The sequence below is a fragment of the Sminthopsis crassicaudata genome, chromosome 3 (assembly GCF_048593235.1).
Source record: "Sminthopsis crassicaudata isolate SCR6 chromosome 3, ASM4859323v1, whole genome shotgun sequence".
Classification (NCBI taxonomy): domain Eukaryota; kingdom Metazoa; phylum Chordata; class Mammalia; order Dasyuromorphia; family Dasyuridae; genus Sminthopsis; species Sminthopsis crassicaudata.
In genome coordinates, this window is record NC_133619.1 from 357,044,721 (window position 1) to 357,065,440 (window position 20,720).

The window sequence follows — 20,720 nt, forward strand, 5'->3', positions numbered from 1 at the left end:
TTTCCAAGGCATTTACTAAATTTATTGCCTTAAGAAATCATTAAAGCTTTCTTGGTCTTAATTGACTAGTCTGTATAATGAAAGGATTGGATTCAATGATTTCCAAGGTCCTTCTGACTCAAAATCTATGATCCTGAGAGAGATTCCTGATATTTTTTCTCAATAATGTTTTATAATGTCTATTAATGCATCTCCTTTAATAACTTTCTACAAGTAAAATCATATCAGTTGAGGATGATGACATCAATCTATAGTATGTCCCTCTTGGGACAGATAATCCGTGACACACACTATTAAATGTATTATCACTAAGGTATTCCCCAATATAATTAGTGTTCTCTCCTGAAGGTCCTATTTTGAGTGTACTTGTGTTACTTAAGCCTCTCAGTCAAATTCAATTAGCAAACAAACATTTTATCATTTTTATTCAGCCATCACATTGAACATTTAAGAATTTAAGTGGAGTGTAGGGAAGGCATAGTGGAAGGAAAAAGGCCAAAATAAATCTCATGTGACCAAATGTACTACTTAATGTTAAAGAATCAGAAAAAATTATTCCATCTTGATGGGTCAATGGAATTTTTGTTGTTCAGTTATTCTATAGTGTCTAATTCTTTGTGGACCATAGTGTACATGTAAAGATAGTTTAATGGTTTTCCATTTTCTTTTTCTGTGCTTTAAAGCAAACAGAGCTTGAGTGTCTTGCCCAGGATCACACATTAAATTAGTATTCCAGTTCAGAATTAATTTCAAGTTTAGCACTCTTATCTACTGGGCCACCAAGGGTATATTCTATGAGGGAATACTCTTGGGTTTTGATGAATCTATGACTCTCCAAGGCACACAGATTGTCCCAAAATACATGATAATGTAAAGTCTTCTCTAAATTGTAATATTCTCTGGGATCAGGTTTCTTGGGGAGCTTCTGAGAGTGGCCTTTGTTTTAATTCAGTGTAATAATCATCTCAAATTCATCCAGGAGTTAAAGTCCAAATCCTTTTGGACTTTTGGCTCCTTGGGCCAGGTTAGCTTTCTTAGAAGCCTACCTCTCTCCTTGGTTCCAAGAATTCTTGCCGCTAGTCTTTTGCTTCTGCCAGCTTCAGCCTCCAGCCAGCACAAAGGAAGTTGGAATGAATCTGACTCCACCTCCAACAGTGGGCTTGTGGGCTTCTGTGTCTGTCCCTGAGAGCTTCTTGCTTATATGCCCCTCATTGAGTATATACCAATCATTACATCACTAAGAAACCATTATTTGTTGTAAGATTAAATCAATGCTAAATTAGATTTAACCATTGTCTCCTTAATTCCACTCAGTACCTTTTTTCAAGTTCTGGCCCATAACATCTCCTTGTAGGATCAGATCAATCATACTGAACCATGCTAAATTAGATAATTATTGTCTCTATCAATTCCACTGTCTTAGTACCTTGTAAGAATCATAACAGATAAGGCAAAAAACAGATTCTGGGTATTCTTCCCGTTAATGTAAAAGTTTTCTCTAATCCTAAAGTCAGTGTCCTTCTTCACCCTCCGATTTATTACCATCATATTACACCTCTATTGTTCCAGAATTTCTCATTTCAGATTCTGTTCTCTTTATTTTGAATTTTAAGCAGGGATAATTGCTTGCAAGCAATGCAATAAAATCATTAATTATACAGAATACAGAAGAGAACTGTACTATATTTCAACATTTCCAGCATATATGTATATATCTATAAATGACACAAATATATACATTTTCTTTCTATTTCTATTTATACTTATGTATCTCTCCCCATCCCTCAAAATGTGACAATACTCAGAGAAGACACTGCTCTAAAAATATTTTTTTCTTGTGCACACTCAAGTAATCCTCACCTTGATAACCACATTGCTATCGCTTCCTCTAACAAAGCCACATCACAAGACATGTCCAAATACATTTAATTCAAGTAGATAAATAACAGTTACTAAGATATTTCTGAAGTTCACAAAGAAACCTGTATTTTTTCAAAGATGCCAAAAAGAAAGGAAAGGAGATGTGAAGGCAAACTACCAACTTCACATTATGTGAATGCTATAAACTGTGGGCATAGATTTATAGATCTGGGAACTAAAAAATTGTCAGCTCTTCTGACCCAGCCATTGACTTTCAGGTAGAAACTAACAGTGAAGAGACTATTCCAACTTAGATTCAAGAAACTTTAGATCTAGCTCTTCCAGTGTCACTAATAAACATTTTGACTTTGAAAGATCTTTTTTTATTTGTTTCCTAGGCTTAGTTTTTTGATAAACATTATGAGGATTTTGACCTTTAAAATTTTTTCTAGCCTTCTTTTGTACTGTTGGTAGCCCCATTTTTTTGTTACAAGCAGCTGAAAACTTTTGAGTTTTATAGGCAAGCAAAATAAGTCATATACTGATAGTGTAGAAGGAACACTAAAACCTAATTCTTTTATCTCTAGCAGTCATTTTCTCCTAATACCTTATGCTTCCTTCAGAGTTAAAAGACAAAATAAAAAAGAGGAGGAATGACCTAAAAGTACCCATTATATACAAGATACTAGAATTAGCACTTTATAAATAGCTCATTTGATCTTGACAACCCTAATTATTATGTGTTTTTTTTTTTAGTTGAGAAAACTGATGCAAGCATATTAAATGATGTAATCAGAATCACATATCTAAGAAGGGTCAGACACAGGATTTGAACTTATTTCTTCTTGAATCAAGCCTTAGAGCTCCTTCCACTGTGTCGGTTGGTGAACCATTCAATAGCTTTCTCAAGCTTGCATTTTGGAAGACTGATTTTGTCTCTTAATTAATAACATGTCATTGATTATTTATGATGGAGTATGACAATTTATGAAGTAATAACTATATGGAGAGAGGTCATCACTATATGATGTAAGAGAAACAAAAATTAATGGAGAAAATATCTCTGCTTACAAAAAGATTATGCTCTGGGTTGAGTTGGGCACAAAGAGGGAATAGGGAGCACACACATAAAACTACAGAAGAATAAAATGATATCAAAGCTACAAAACTTAATTACATAGGTATCTCAGCAAATAGAGTTCTGGACCTAGAATCAGGAAGAGCTGAATTCAAATCCAACCTAAAAGACTTACTAGCTGTCTGATCCTTGGGCAAGTCACTTAATCTCTCTTTGCCTCACTTTCCTCATCAATGAAATGAGGTCAATAATAGTTAACTGTTATTCACCAGAGTTTTATGAGAATTAAATTAGATCAGCAATTGCAAAATGCTTAGCATGGTGCTTGACATGTAAATATTACTTATTATTATTAACATACCAAGTGGAGAATCAAATCAAAGAATGAAAATCTATTAATTTTACTTTTTCACTTTCTATAAATTTCTTTAAATCTCTGTAGGTGAATGCAAAAGTGTTCCTTCTTTTTTTCTTTTGAATTTACTATAAGATGGGAATGGGAACCTATGAAACAGCTTCATGGCCCCTGAGGAAGCTCCCTAAGCCATGATTTCTTTTCACTTTGGAGTTAAAATCCCCACTTCTGTAGAACAGCTTCTACTTTGGCCATCCATTTGTTTTTGATAACCATGTCTTCTTTCTCTCTTATATTGGAATATTCTCACCCCATTATCCTATACAAACAATGCAAGTTTCCAAGCTCTCTGTTATCCTGCTATATGTACAATAAGCACTGGAGTAGATTTTCTAACAATTTAAATATTCTTATTTATAGTAAGCACAGGAAAGCACAGTGTCTTGCTATTTCAAACAAAAGAAAAAAAGAAAATTGCTTATCCAGTCTTGCGAATGTGTACCCCATTCTTCAATTAAAAATAGAATTAGAGTTCAGCCTTGTTCTTCCTTAGTTTCTTCTATTCTCTCCCTAATTCTTCAAGCTATTATTCAGTTGGTCTCAGTCCAATCTGGATTGAATATTCAATTAAATTCCCAAGAATGGCAGAATCAGGTTGGCAAGAATGTGCAAATGCTTCAGAACATTTTAGAAGCTGGCTCTTATGGTTCTTTCTCTTCCTGGATTCCAGAGATTTTATTCATGGACTGAGATTATCATGAATTTATAATTGACCCCTTCATTTTCACTGGAGAGCTCAATGGCTCTGGATTCTTGAAAATCCTAGTTCACCTATAACACACTCTTCCCTCTTGACTGATTTGCTTAAAGTAAGTTAATTATTTGATATTAAAATGTTAAATCTGACTCTCCCCTTCAATTGAAGCTTATTTCTCAACTAGTGTCTGGATTTATATCTAATTTTTAAAAAGTCAGAAGCCAAATGAATCTAATATTCTTTTCATTGTGTCTCTCTTGTTTCTTGAAAGAGGAAAGAAAGAATCCTCCTTTTAAAAGATTTTGATTTCAAAAAGTTTGATATAGCATTGAAAGATAGTATAGTATATTGAAATTGAAGGAAAAACAGATTGCATCAAGACTAAAATTCTAGCTTATTTGCTAACTGACTATATGACTTTAGGAAAATTACCTAAGGTTTCTGGGTATATTCTTTAAACTCAGGGAATTGAATTAGATGGACCAGGAAGGAACTTTCACCTTCCAAATCTATGATCCTGTTCTAACAAATCCTAGATTCCTATTTTAATTCAGAGGGATATTTATGATAATCAATATATTTTATAAATAGCTATATATTTCAATGAATATGTATACTTTTCTTGACTCAGCTTAACTCTATAAACATACTCAATATATCTTTCCTTACTTATTCTTCAGGTTCCTGTTTCTCTTAAGTGACTGACTTTCCCCAAATTATATATTGACAGGTTTATAATATATTAAAATACAATTGTAAATATGTGGCATAAATATGCAAAAGGTAAATGCTCACAATACCAGCTCATGTTCTCTGTGGTCAGAACCTTTTTTTTTTTTTTTTTTTTTTTTTTTTTTTCTGTAGAAAAAGTTTGATCAGTGGAAAGAATACTGGGATTGGAGAGAAAAGACTTGGTTTATATGCTTCTTTCTTCCAGCTAACTTCACCACATATAGTACCTCAAAGCAGGCATGTATTTTCTCTGAGCCTCAATTTCCTCAGCTACCAAATGGGGTCAATAATATTCAAGCCTACAAACCCAAAAAGACATAGTGAGGTAAACTATGTGAACATACTTTATAAAGTATAAAGCCTCAAGCAAAAGGCTACTTATTATTATGAATAATAGGGCATTAAATTAAAGAATGGTAAAAATCAAAGAAATTTCCAATATATCTTCATTCATGTTAGTCTAACTTAAAGAAAGAGTGTATGTGCATGAGTAGAAAAGTTTAACATGGATTCGACCTTTCCATCACTTGCCTTGGCAGCTAGGGAATGCAATGGATAGATCCTGAAGTCAGGAAAAGCTAAGTTCAAATCCAGTCCAAGACATTGCATAAGACTGGACAAGTGACACAAACTGCTTCTTTGTCTGTAGAATATCTTCCCAGTTTCTTTATCAGTAGAATGAGCTGGAGAGGTAAGTGGAAAAACATTCCAGTGTCTTTGCCACAAAAACCCAAATAGAGTTATGAAGACTTGGACATAGTTGAAACAACCAAATGACATCACTAACCTAATAATATCTTTGTGAACAATTGTATGTCACTCTCTAGCATTTACAGAATGCAGAATACTTTAGATAGCAGTGGGATTTAGGAAAGGTGATCTCTCCAATCCAAGAGCGTCTACATATTATTTAGGACAGTTTCATATTGTAGAATAAAATAATTTTAAAATATTTTATCTACAGTGGCTTCAGGAATAGGCAGAAAATAAAATATGACTTAAATAGCAATAAATTCACTTCTTATTTAACTTAGTAAATTATTTCTAAACTGGCCTTAAAGGTCTTGGAGATATGGCCAGTAGTTAAACTAATGAACATTCTTTTTCAATTTTTGATTTGTGTGTGTGTGTGTGTGTGTGTGTGTGTGTGTGTGTGTGTGTGTGTTTGCACATATGTATGATGGGGAAAGCTTGACTTGGGCTTTGACATATATCCAGCATACTTGGTGCCTTTAGATACTGCTGGCCATTAAAATGGAGTAGAATGATGGTTGGTTTTTCATAATTAACCTAAGGTTGGAAGCTATTTGGTAACTTTAAGATGCAGCTTTTTATCTCATATTGAGCAACTAATGCAAGATAATAATTATTCAAAAATAAACATGGAAGACATTATTATCATTAGCTTATATTGAGAGAGTAGGGAGGATAAGATTGACAGGGAGCAGAGCCCCGTAAGTTTCTTGCAGAAATTATGTGGAAGGGAGGATAATCTTTAATTAAGATGAGATAAGCAGTTATGTTTTACTTCATTAAATTTTATTAGTTCTTAATTTTTAGATAGAAACACAAAATATATTCCACTTAGTACACACACACACACACACACACACAGAAATAAAAACAGGGAGGGAGGGAGGGAGGGAAGGAGGAATGGAGGGAGGGAGGGAGGGAGGGAGGGAGAGAGAGAGAGAGAGAGAGAGAGAGAGAGAGAGAGAGAGAGAGAGAGAGAGAGAGAGAGAAGAGAAGAGAAGAGAAGAGAAGAGAAGAGAAGAGAAGAGAAGAGAAGAGAAGAGAAGAGAAGAGAAGAGAAGAGAAGAGAAGAGAAGAGAAGAGAAGAGAAGAGAAGAGAAGAGAAGAGAGAGACTCCTTTAGGAAGGGAATATTCTAAAAAAAGGTCTACACACATTTTTGCAAGTAACAAATGGATCTAATCTCACTTAACAACTTGGTTCATCACTTCACTGAAGCAGGCAGAACTTCATATATCATTGAAATATAAAGTAGAGGAGATGGACTATACCAGTCGTGTAATTCACAGGTAAAGAAAAAAAAATAATCTATCTGTTACCAAGAAAGGAAGAAATAAAAGCAACGTAACTGCACTGAACAAAAAGGATATGGCAACAAAAGAGTTAGTTAACTATATTCTCACTTTTATTAGTTTTTTAAAATTTGTTTCTCATCTTTGGAGACATTACCTGTCTCAAAATCAGGTCATGAGTGTACCTCCAGTGAACTCACCCTTGCACTTCCAATCTCTGTTTATTTCTGTTCCCTAAATACAAAAGCTATTTGGCAGGAACAAACCCAAATGGCATGTGGGCACACATGTGAAATCCTGTAAATGAAAGTGGCAAGAGGGATTTGAGAGGGAAAGAAGGAGAACAAGGAATACCTTATCTCCACAGAAAGCCTAACTGGTGCTGGCAAGCTGAGAATAAACTGGCTTTGTTCATGACAGATCATGTTCAGTATAGACAATCTCACACAGCCCTAATCAGAACCTAATGCAAACATTAATGCTCACTCTCAGTCTGCCTGGGATTGGGTGGACAATATGTACTTGCCTTACCTTCCCCTCAAAAAAGAATTGTCAGACTCCCTAGGCTCAAGCTGAATTGGTTTGCCTTGCTGTGCTCAGCATCTGTGGACTACCTCTAAAAAACAATAAGATGCAATTTTCTAAAGCTCCTGTACTAAAAGGAAATGAAGCTTTTTATCTCCTGCTGGAGCCTAGGTATTTTGTTTTGTTTTGTTTTGTTTTTTTCTAAGAAATAGAACAGATTGTACTTTGGTGGATAGGATGTGAACATGATTGGGATAGCGTTTTTGTTTTTATTTTCTTCTAGAACTTATTTATTGACTGATTTAAAAAAAGTGGATTTTAGTAATTGGCATCTATAAGAAACTGGAATTTTAAAAGGATGCCAGTGAATATAATTAAGGCTTTTCTCCCCAGATAACAAAACAGAAAAAAAGCATCACTATCTCTTTTCCATGAAGAATTATAGATTTTTTTCCATCTTCCATTCTTCCTCCCCCAAAGCTAAGAAAGCATTATTGCATTGAAGAGTTAAACTCCCCAGAATTTCTGAAATTATGAAAAATAAAAATGTCTTCACTTTCCTATTTTCAAAGCTTTAGTTTCATGTCTCTGACTGAGTGAAGTATCTGGAAAAACTTCTTTGGGGGCTTTGGAGGAGGGAAGAGAGAACCTTGATGTCAGAAACCTGTGAGTAGCACAGAAGGCTGAAAGACCTTAAGAATCTCTGTTCTAAGTGACCTGTGAGAGTGAAAGAAAAGCTACATTTCTGTGAATTACTTAATGGAAAGAAATACCACACATTTTTGGAATCTTATTAGAATTCTCAGAATTGTGATTTCCAGCTGAAACTAAAAAGCATAATTGAAGATACATATGACTTTTATGTAGTTGAAAAGTCTTGTATATATTTATCCTACCAAGAATAAAATATTATAAAAACACAAAGAGGGGGATAATTTGTTAGATATAAAACACTAAAATGCAGACCTTTACCTGAAGACATATACAAAAATGAACCTTTAAAAATATTGCTACATTTTATTTTTGAATTCCTAATATTTCCAAATATAGCTTTCTTATTTCTATTATTCTGCTAGCCTCTCTTTTGTGAAGATTAAAAAGGGGGGGAAACAGTTCAGCAAAACAAAGTAACACAATCAATCATATTTGACAGTATATATAATATTCCAATATATCTATTTTTCCATTGCAAAGAGGTAAAGGAAGGTGGAAAGTGTTTTATAATTGTGTTCATATAGTTCCTGGTTTTATCTTGGCAGATAGACTCCCAAATATTTTATAATATTTACACCTTCTTAAATGAATTTTCTCTTTTTATCTCTTGCTGCTGGACTTGTTGGTAAGATATAGAAATGCTGGTGATTTATGTGGATTTATTTTTATTTTCATATTTGCAACTTTACTAATGTTGTTAATTGTTTCTAGTAGTTTTTTAATTGATTCTCTAGGATTCACTAAATTCACCATCATATCATCTGCAAAGAGTGATAATTTTGTTTCTTAATTGAATTTCTTTTTCTTCTAATATTACTAAAGCTAACATTTCTAATAAAATATTTGATAGTAACAATTATAGTGAACAATGTTATTTTATCTGTGATCTTATGGGAGATGTTTGTTTACCCACATTAGATATGATGCTTGCTTATGGTTTAAATTGATTCTCCTTATCATTTTAGGAAAATTCCATTTATTCCTATGCATTCTAGTATTTTTAATAGGAATGAGTATTGTATATTGTCAAATGTTATTTTCTGTATCATATAATTATGTTAATATTTTTCCTAATATTGAACAAGCCCTGAATTCATGATATAAATCACATTTGGTCATGGTGATTTATTTTCTTCATTTAGAGTTTTTACCTCCTTTTGCATTTAGCCAATTATACTTTTAAATGACTTGTTTTGTTCATTGGATTTTTTTTTTCAATTTCACAAAATCTATTTTTTAGGAAATGGTTTTGTTTAGTTTTCTGAAGTGGTTTTCTGTGTGTATATATATATATATATATATATATATATATATATATATATATATATATATATATACATATATATATATGTGTGTGTGTGTGTGTGTGTGTGTGTATGCATAAAAACATTTCAGCAAATGTATTTTTAAGGACAATCTCTTCACACAATTTCTGTTTTCTTTGCCAAATTCTCCTTATAGCTCTCGTTTCCTTTTCCAATTTTCCTTCTAAATCTCTTTTACCATCTTTTAAAAATTATTTTATGAGAGCCTTTTGAACTGCAGACCAGTTCATATCCCACTTTGAGGCTTTATCTGGAGCAATTTTTGCCTTTAGTGTCCTCAGGATTTGAGTTTTTGTTCTTCCCTGTCTTCAAAATTGCTATGATGGACAAAGCTCTTTTTGGGTTTTTGCTAAATTGTAAAGGTTGAGATCTGTTCCTACAGCATAGAGGTGATTGTCCCCACCTTCCTCTGTAGGGCAAAGGGGGCTCCAAGCTGTGTTGGGGCTGGTGCTGTAGTCTTTACCTCTGTGTTGGGTGGGACTGGCCAAATCCGACCTGTTATGTCAGGGCTCAGGGGCTTGCTATTTGCCTTCTGCAGTTGAATTGGAGGTCTCATATTAGTCTGCTGATCCACTGGCCTTCTGAACCAGGACACAGTACTCAGCACTCCTGTATTTTGGTTAAGTACCTCCCATAATACTTCCAGGGCCTTTCTGCCCTGGCCTCCAGGCAGAAAGTAAGAAGTGTAAGTCAGAAAAGTAAGAAGTGTTTTAATTCTTGACAAACCATAAATACATAAATAAGTAGGGGGATTTTTTTTTTCTTCCAAAGGCATCTGTTTTGTGCCAAGAAAACTGCTAGTATACTTTTATTTTCACAAGTAAATGTAAATCACAATTATTTTAGTTTTAGGGAAAATCTAAAATTCTGCCATGAGAAATAAATAACATGCAAAGTTTGTCTCCTATATTCAAGAAGGGCACTCTCACCCTCACTAAACCAAATGAAAAGCAAAACAATTATAACAAATAATCTTGTTTAAGGAAGTTCCTTCATTGGCAATATCCTAAACTATATATCTCATTCTTTATCTTTATTACATCACTTTTTTTTTTTTTTTTTTTTTTTTTTTTTTTTTTTTTTGGTCAGGAGGCGGGGAAAACATTTTAGTTCTCTAGATTTCATTTTGTCATTGAGTCAATAATAGTTCTCCAACTTTTCAAATGTTTCTATACTGAGCTTGGTATAAGTTATTGATAAGAATGCTTATGTTTTCTCGTTTTTGCAACAGGTTTGTTGCCTTCCTGCCTTATTGTGGTTGGTTGGTTGTTTTGTTTTTTGTAGCAAGTCTGCCTAGAAATACCACACACACACACACACACACACACATCATTGATATTTTCTATGTTTTTTCTACAGTATTGAATATAATTGTTTCTAATGTTTATTATTTTTATTCATTGCAATGAATGCAAGTTTCTCTCTCACTCTCACTTTTTATTCTATTCAAAGTAGTTATTACTCAGCATTACAATTTTGGGGGTGGTCTGAAGCTAGAGTTTTTTATGTTGTTTAACTTTGATTTTCAAGATATCTATTTTCGTAAGGAATTTTTTACCAGTATAATTATAAATAATTTTAAAAATAATTTAATAATTTTAATAATTTTTTCAAATATAAGCATTCAAACTCAATTCCCCTAAGGTCCATCTTACTTCCTCCCCTGATATCATATCTCATTTTTATAACTTTCTCTAATATACTTATTAATTTTGTTATTTGGATTAATGTTGTTTGTTGTCCAATTAAATCTGAGATATTTACTTAAATGATATAATTTCATTGTTTGATATCTTTGGAAAATGCATTAATATTTCTACCTTTATTTTTATCTATTATTGGTCTTTAGAGTCTGATCTTTTTAAAGATGATATTGATGTTGAAAATACCATATTAATTATGATTTTATTCAATAACTTTCAATGTCTATAGTACCTAATTATTCTAGTACTTTCTTCATTTACATTATTTAATTTTAATTTACACTTCTGTTAAATATATTAAATGTTCTAAGAGACATGTTGAAATCCCCAATATTTATTTTTTAATTTTGTAAATCTTCCTATTTTTTGCTTAGTTATGTAGAGACTGTCATTAATTATATATTATATATATAGATACACATTCATTATCTATTATTTCCTTAAGCAAAATGCAGTTTCAATGAATTTTGACTTAATTGAATTCAGTTCAATAAATATTTATATCTCTAAACTATTTAATTTACTACTGCTTTTTCTGAAATCATGAATGGTACTGAGGGATTTAGTAGAATATAAATTTTGTTCTAAATGATCCTTTTAAATCTGTATGAATCTTCATGTTTAAGTGTGCTTCATCAAATTGTTAGGTTTTTCTTTTTAATATAAACATTCATTCATTTATCAGTGAATTAATTTTATTCATATACATAGTTATGATTGATAAGTTTGCATTTCCTTCCATAACTTTTATTTTATGGGAGAAAATGACAAAGTTTTACAAGATTAACATGATTTTTAGGAACCCACAATTATGTTTATTTGAGTAATTCGATCCTAGTTTTCTTCCATCTCTCTTCTATTCCAAAAGCAAATAATTAAGATTTATAATTTTTCCTTTTATTTTTAATTTATGGAATAAAACATGTATTTCCATAACAGTATAATAAAAATATGTTTATGCATGGAAACTACAAATCTACTATTAGAGCTTGCCATTCCTTCCAAATATCTTAAAATTTATCATGCAATATTTTTTCTCTTATTCTAGCCTAGAGAGACAGACACAAATAAGTACATATGCACACACACAAAATGCATATGAATATACATGTACATGTATACATTCATATGTGTATATATTTGCATGTATATATGCTTTTATTATAAAGTGTGTATGTATATAATGATTCATGTATGCTTCTGAAGGTGTTTCATATCGTCGTATGTCCTTTGCAGTTAAATTGGGTATTTAGAATAAACAAAGTAACTCATTTGTTTAAAGTCATTATTTTTAAAAAATCATTGTTATTGCTGTATACAATATTCTCTTAGTTCTACCTATTTTGTTTTGTGCAAATCTTTCCATGTTTTAAAAATCATTGGGCTCATTTATTTTAGCACAGTAATATTCTATCACAATCATGTAATATGACTTGTTCAGTTATTCCCCAATTCATGGGCATGGTTGCAATTTCCAGTGCAAAGAGAGCAGCTATAAACATTTTAGAACATAGAGCTTTTTTTTTTTTTTCTTTTTTTCCCTAATTATCTCTGGAAGTAGACCAAATAGTGGTATTGTTGGGTTCAAGATATAGGTAATTTAATAACTCCTTGGGCATCATTCCAGGTTGACTTCCACAATGTTTGGATCACTTTACAATTCCACAAATAATGAATTAGTACCCCAATTTTTCCACATTTTCTTCAATAGCTTTCACTTTCCCCCTCTATAATTTTAGCTTATTTGGTAAGTGAAAAATGATATCGCATGGATGTTTTCATCTGTATTTCTCTAATCATTTCTCTTTATTCAAAAAGTTATAATCAAATCTCTTTAGTTGCACTTTGATAGAGTTAAGATAATTTTTTTCCTTCTACACTCATTTAAAAAGCACTTTTTGGCCTCAGTTTTACCTCTTTGCCCATATTATCATATTATATATATATATATTTTGTTTTGTTTATTGCCTTTTGTTTCCTTTCATCTCTTCTATTGTCTTCTTTCCTCTAATCTTGTCTATTGTATTTTTCTATATGTCCCTACTAAGAAAATATAAATAAGAACAGAAGTTGTGACATCTCAGAATTACAAAATTAGATATTTGACTAATATTATTGCTCCTTTGTTTTTTTAAGAGAATTTATGACATCTCTCAGCCTCTCTCTCTTGCTCTTGCTTTATTTCTCTCTCTCCCTCCCTCCCTCCCTTTTCCTTTCTCCCTTCCTTCTTTTCCCTCCCTTTCCCTCTTCCTCTTCCTCTCCTTTTCTTTCTCCTCTCCCTCTGTCTCTCTCTCTGTCTCTGTCTCTCTGTTTCTCTCTGTCTCTGTCTCTCTGTCTCTGTCCCTCTGTTTCTCTCTCTTTCTCTCTTTGTGTGTGTGTGTGTGTGTTTGTGTGTGTGTGTTTGTGTGTGTGTGTGTTGACTGTCTAGTGAACTGGATTTGAGTGAGGGAAAGTTGAAAAGTCATCAGCCTCACTATCTCTTCCAGAGTCATCAGAGTCCAGTAGTAAAACCAAAGTCAAGGCAACCAGAGATAGCCTAGGATGCAGTGAATAATCTTGGTACCTTTATTCTGTCACCAAGCTCTTAGTACTTCACACCTCCTTCTTTAGCTGCTTTCATGGCCATCAGAACAAATTGTTCTCTTCTACACATTCCTTACATGCTCGAGATAAACATTCTCCAGAGTTTAGGGCCAATCTACAGAGATGGTTTCCTGGGATGTGTGCTTCATGTGCTTCAGCTTCATGGAGCCACATGTGAGAATTGAGTGTCAGGTGGATTCTAAAGTGGATGAGGGGCTCTATAAAGGGCTCAGTAAGCTCTCACACCAGAGGTGCTGATCCTCCTTGAATTTTCCAAATGGTTAAATCACTAAGAAGAGATTTAAGGAATCTTAAAGACCCTCTTTTATTTATTTTTTGTTTATTTGTTTATATTTGCTGATAAGAAATCTGAGACCCAGAAAGGTTCACTTACTTGCTTAAAGTTTCACAGTAAATGGAAGAGCCAAGATCTAAAGTTAATTCACCTGATTCAAGGTCCACCTTTTCTTCTTGTGCCATTCTGCCTCCCAAAATTATTACTCTATATAGACATTTGTCCATCTCTGATAATAAATTATAAGAAATAATCATTTAATTTTTTTTTCTTTTCTTATGAGTACTTGTTTTTGTATTTCAAAAATATCTGTGGCTATGATTCTGATTTCTCTCTCATTTAGGGATGACACTCTAAAGGCTAAATTATACTTTCTCCCTATTTTGTCTATTGCATTTGTTTTTAAAAAAAATTGCCTGGATCTGATTTTTTGAATATGATGTTTGAAAGCCAATATTTCTTTTAAATTATATTTTTACTTATTGAAGTTATATACTTAATTTTGAAATATGTTATTTTTATGTATAGGACATTTTTCTATATATTTTATTTACTATGTTCCACTTTTTTTCTTTCTTGTTATCCTAGTGATGCATAATTCTGAATGGTTTTTGCCTGACATCTACTAGCACACAGAACCTTCCAATCCCTATCTCAGTCTACCTTTATCTACAGATGTTCTTAAAAGCTTTTTTTTCTCTTTCTTTTTTTGAATCTCTGAACCTTTTCAAGATATCTTGGGGTTAACTGGATTTCTTTTTTTCTTAAGGACCGTGCCTTAAACCCTTGCCAATTTGCTTCTCATTGATTGGCCACCAACAAGTTCCAGGGAAAATCCCATTTGGTCATTATTTGGAGCCTGATTAAAATTGATGGTAAATAGCAAGCATTCCTTATTTGGCCAGAAATTTGAGGGTCCTCCCCTTCCAGATTTATTTATTTATTTAGATTTTTTCTTATTAAGTGAAAGAGCAAAAATTCTTTGTCTCCATTGAAGTCTCTCCTTAATCACTTAATCCCTATCCTTTGATGAGAGTGTGGCTTCAGTCAAACTGAGATTTGTCAGAAGACTTTATCATAAGAAGGCCAAGGTCTGTCATTGCATCTAGGGCTGTCTCATCTGATCTCTATTTGACCACTGATCCTGATCTATATCTGGCCACTGGATCCATATGGCTCTGGACAGGAAAGTGAGACAAATGATCTTGCATAGGAGGGAGGGCCTTCACTTATACCCAATTCACTTGCATGTCATGGCAGCATCTCCCTAATCTTGAGATAATCTCTGAGAAGGAAGGAAAAACAACAAGAAGTTAATTGGTAAAGGTTTTGATGAATGTCAATTCATGGCTATTATTCTGGCTTTCTCCTGCCTCAAGAATTACTGATATTGTTGTCATGCAGGATATCTGGAATGAGAATGGTTGTGAGTAAGTAAATAGAGCACAGCACACAAAAGTAATAGAAAACTAATGGCAATAGTATCATAGCTCTTGAGAAGTCTTTCCTAGACTATCTTCACCTATGTATTTTCTAGTCTTCTCATCTTTCTGGAGCTCTTAGAGATATTTCCACATGAAACCTCTGATGTGGGATTTAACGTATATAAGAGGATAAAGTATTCAGGAAACAGAAGTTGTGATAGCAGAACACGTCAAGTGACTAATGAAGTGCCCTTGGTGGGCAACAATCCCTACTAGCCATTAGATGCAAACTTTATTCTATCACTAGGATCCATTGAAATTTCTATATATTTTTCCTATTTCAGAGTCATGATAGAGAGATGGAGGAAAGGATAGCCTCTGAACCTGACATTTTTCTAGAATGATCTCTTCAGTAAAGATAATTTCTTTGGATTTGTATTACAAATTGTAATGTGCTACAAATTGTAATACAAAAATGCTTTGTCATTTAGAGAATCATTTATAGTGAATCATCAATCTACTCTAACTAATTACAGATCATACTTCCATTTTTAATTTTTTTTTTTTTTTTTTGCTTCTGAGGCTGGGGTTAAGTGACTTGCCCAGGGTCACACAGCTAGGAAGTATTAAGTGTCTGAGACTAGATTTGAACTTGGGTCCTCCTGACTTAAAGGCTGGTGCACTATCCACTGCACCACTTAGCTGCCCTACAATGTTAAATACTTCTAATACACATATCCTGTTTTCTACATTGCTTATTACTTTAAACAAATTTTAAAACTATTTCACATGTAATTCAGGAAAAGAAAAATATATTTTAAAATGTGGATGCTTTAATATGTTTTTGCAATAATCTAAAATACATATTATGAAAAACTCCTTTTTGGATGAGAATCTTTAGGCTACTTCTGCCCCTGATATAGATGCTTTTCTTTTAAGCAACAAATAATAGACAGTACAGGATCATATATTTGCCTCACTTTTCAGTGAATTATATGATAATATAGATTTGGAAAGTTGAATTAATTTTCATGTCACTGAATATGCCATGCTATCCCTTATTTTCTAGATTTTGTTCTACATTCCATTATAAATTCTTTTTAACAAACTAATTTCCCTTTGTCCCCAGATAAAACTATTATTTCTAACCACAAATGTTGTTATTATAATTGGACTTCACTTTTTTCTGTTCACTGCTTTCTATTTTACTAGTCTGGGGATGCATTCTATCCTTAATCTGATAGAATATAAGGACTCTGAGGGCATGAATTGTTTCAATTTTCCATTTATCTTCATATACTTAGTGTTGATCGCACTGTAATTCACATAATAGATAAAAAAAATATATTAAAGGATTTATAAATTGTGATTATGCTTTAATCCAAGGATTCTTAACCTATGATCAAAAAAACTCATGGATAGATTTTAGAAGAGCAGCAAAATTCAATTGGCAAAAGTAATTATCTATTTTCACTTCCTTTGGTTTTCTTCATAATACTGTTTTATTTTAAGTACTTAAAATCATGATTTGACAAGTTATCAGATTTAAGAAGATTAATAAATCATATTTGTGTATATATTTGTGTATATACATACATTTTATCTATACATATCTATCTATCTATATGCTTTAATTCAAAAAAATGACCTAATAATGGCATGTTGAGTTACTTGACAAGTTTCTAGAATTAATATTTTGTGGTACATCATTTTTGTGTTCCCCCTTCCATAGCAGTACTGAAGAAGTAATTATAATCTTAAATTTTGGATGAACCTAGTGTGACTATATCAGCCTCTTTAACTATGATCTAATTAGGATGTTTATTTTTATTTATATGTTCCTTTATAGATAGCTGTGGTCTGAAGAAATGAGGCATATAGTCAAAAATGTGATAGATGGAAGCCATTTAGAAATGATGAGAATATAATAGCTCCTACAGTGGTATTGCAGTAATGTGAGATACTGTTATTAAGTGCAGTGGAATGGGAAACCAGGAGGAATTTTGAAGAAAGTAAACAGCCAAGTCATAAAGTTAAAAAAAAAAGTGAAAAGACATAAAAGATAGACTTTATCTACTTCACAGTATTTTACCATATTGACTTTGTAGTTGCTATTCAATCTCACAATTTTTTTCTGAAATGAGATTTTGCCAAATGAATAATGCTAAGGTCCTAGAGGGGTAAATTAAAATATTTATTCCTTTAAAAAATGGAACAGACATTGAAATAGAGAAGAGAATAAACTTTGTTTGAGACATAGGGACAAAAGAGACAAAATATGACTTTGGTAGAACAAAAGGAAATTTAAAAAAAAACAAAGACTTGTATTGGATGATTTTTAAAATTTTAATTTATCACAAAGGCAATCTGGAAAGAAGATTAGAAGGATGAGTAAATGTTCTTATTTGCCAATGATATGATAATGATTATACCAGGCCTTCAAATACTTTTCTAAATATGAACCTAAATTGTCCCAAATAATTTGGTTTAAATATTCACACTGAGGAAACAAAAAACATGGCTGAAGTATATCTCTTTGCTATACTATGATAAGTAGTTGTATAATCAAGTTATAAAGAGTTCATCCATTCACACAATGCATACACATGCAAACACACATGCATAAAATCTGTCATGGGCATTACAAATGTGTGCATAAATATGTGTGTACACATATAAATATCCACATATGAATTATGTTAAGAAAGAAAAAAACAGAACAAAAAGGAAAAAACATGGGAGAAGAAAAACCAGAAAAAAAATTAACCATAGCATGTGTTGAATTTTCTGCCCAAAGTCTGTTGAGATTTCTGTGGGTCACTGAACTACAACAAAGGATCAAGCCTTTTGATCATCACACATTCTTGCTGTTATTACAATACAATGCATTCCTAATTCTGCTTGTTTTACTCAGCATCAGTTCATGCAAATCTTTCTATGCCTTTCTATAATCAGCTTGTTCATCATTTTTATAAAACAATAACATTCTATTACCATCATATACCACAAGTTGTTCAGTAATTCTCCAATTTATGGGCATCCACTCCTTTTCCAATTCTTTGCTACTACAAAAAGGGCTGTTAAAAACATGTGGGTCCTTTTCCCTCTTTTATGATTTCCTTGGGATACAGACCCAGTAATGACACTTCTGAGTCAAAGGGTATATATAATTTCATATCTCTTTGGGCATAGTTCCAAATTGCTCTCCAGAATGGTTGGATCATTTCACAACTCTACCAACAATACATCAGTGTTTCAGTTTTCCTACATACTTCTAATATTTATAATTATCTTTTCCTGTTATTTTAGCCAATCTGAGAGGTATGAAGTTATTAATACCTCAGAGTTGTTTTAATGTATTCTTTTAATCAATAATGATTTAGACTATTTTTTCATAGAATTATAAATGTTTTCAATTTGATCACTGAAAATTGTCTGTTCATATATTTTTACCATTTTATCAAATGGAGAATGACTTGTCTTCTTATAAATTTATAGTTCTTTATGTATTTTAGAAATAAGACCTTTATCAGAAATACTGATTGTAAAGATATTTTCCCAGCTTTGTACTTCCCTTTTTAATCTTGTTTCTGTTGGTTTTGTTTGTGAAAAATCTTTTTAACTTAATGTAATCAAAGTTGCCCCTTTGTCTTTCATAATGTTCTCTATGTCATAAATTTCTCCTTTCTTCAAAGATCTGATAAGTGAAATATCCCTTGCTCTCCTAATTGGTTCATGATATCATATTTTATGCCCAAATCATGTATCCATTATGACTTCATTTTGGTATGGAGTGTGCATAGGTCTATGCTGAATTTTTGACATAATATTTTTCCATTTTTCCCATCATTTTTTGTCAAATGGTGAGTTCTTATTTCAGAAGCTAGAGTTTGGGGGCTTATAAAATGCTACGTTACTATAGATTTTGATTATTGTGTCATGTGTATCTAATCTATTCCATCGATCCACCACTCTATTTCTTAGCCAGTACCAAATGGTTTTGATGACTGCTGCTTTATAATATAGTTTTAGGTCATCATTCTTTGTATTTTGTTTCATTAATTCCCTTGATATTCTGGATCTTTTCTTGTTCCAAATGAATTTTGTTATTAGTTTTTCTAGACACATAATGTTTTGATAGTATGATTGGTTTGGCATTTAACAAGTAGATCAATTTAGTCAGAATTGTCATTTTTATTATATTAACTTGGCTTAGCCATGAACAATTGATATTTTCCCCCTTGTTTAGATCTGATTTTATATGTGTGAGAAGTGTTTTGAAAACCATTTGGTACTGGCTAAGAAACAGAATAGTCAATCAGTGGAATAGAATAGGATTCCAGGACAAATTAGTCAATAACTATATCAAACTACTATTTGACAAACTCAAAGACCCCAGATTTTGAGATAAGAAGTCACTACTTGACAAAAAATGATGGAAAAATTGTAAACTAGCATAGCAGAAAATTGGGTATTGACCCATACCTCATTCCATATACAAAGATAAGGTGGAAATGGGGTCATGATTTTGACATAAAGAGTGATATTATAAGCAAATTAGAAGAACATAGGATAGTTTACCTCTCAGATCTGTGCAGGAGGAGGGGATTTGTAACCAAAGAAGAACTGGAACTCATAATTGAATAGCAAATAGACAATTTTGATTATATGAGGTTAAACATTTTTATACAAACAAAACTAATGCAGGCAAGATCAGAAGGGAAGCAACAAATTGGGGAAACATTTTTATATTTAATGGTTCTGATAAAGGACTCATTTCAAAAATATATAGAGAACTGACTGAAATTTATAAAAATTCAAGCCGTTCTCCAATTGATAAATGGTCAAAAGATATGAACAGACAATTTTCAAATGAAATTAAAACCATTTCTAGTCATATAAAAAGATGCTCTAAATCATTATTGATCAGAGAAATGCAAATTAACAACTCTCTGGTACCACTACACACCTCTCAGATTGACTAAGATGACAAGAAAAGACAATGATGAATACTAGAGGGGATGCCGGAAAACTGGGATACTGATGCATTGTTGGTGGAACTATGAATGGATTCAACCATTCTGGAGAGAAATCTAGGACAATGCCCAAAGGGTTATCAAACTGTGCATACAGTGTTTGATCTAGCAGTGTTTGTTACTCCTGGGTTTATATCCCAAAGAGATCTTAAAGGAGGGAAAGGGACCTGTATGTGCAAAAATGTTTGTGGCAGCCCTTTTTGTAGTGGCAAGAAACTGGAAACTGAGCCTATCAGTTGGAGAATGGCCCAATAAGTTATGGCATATGAATATTATAGAATATTATTGC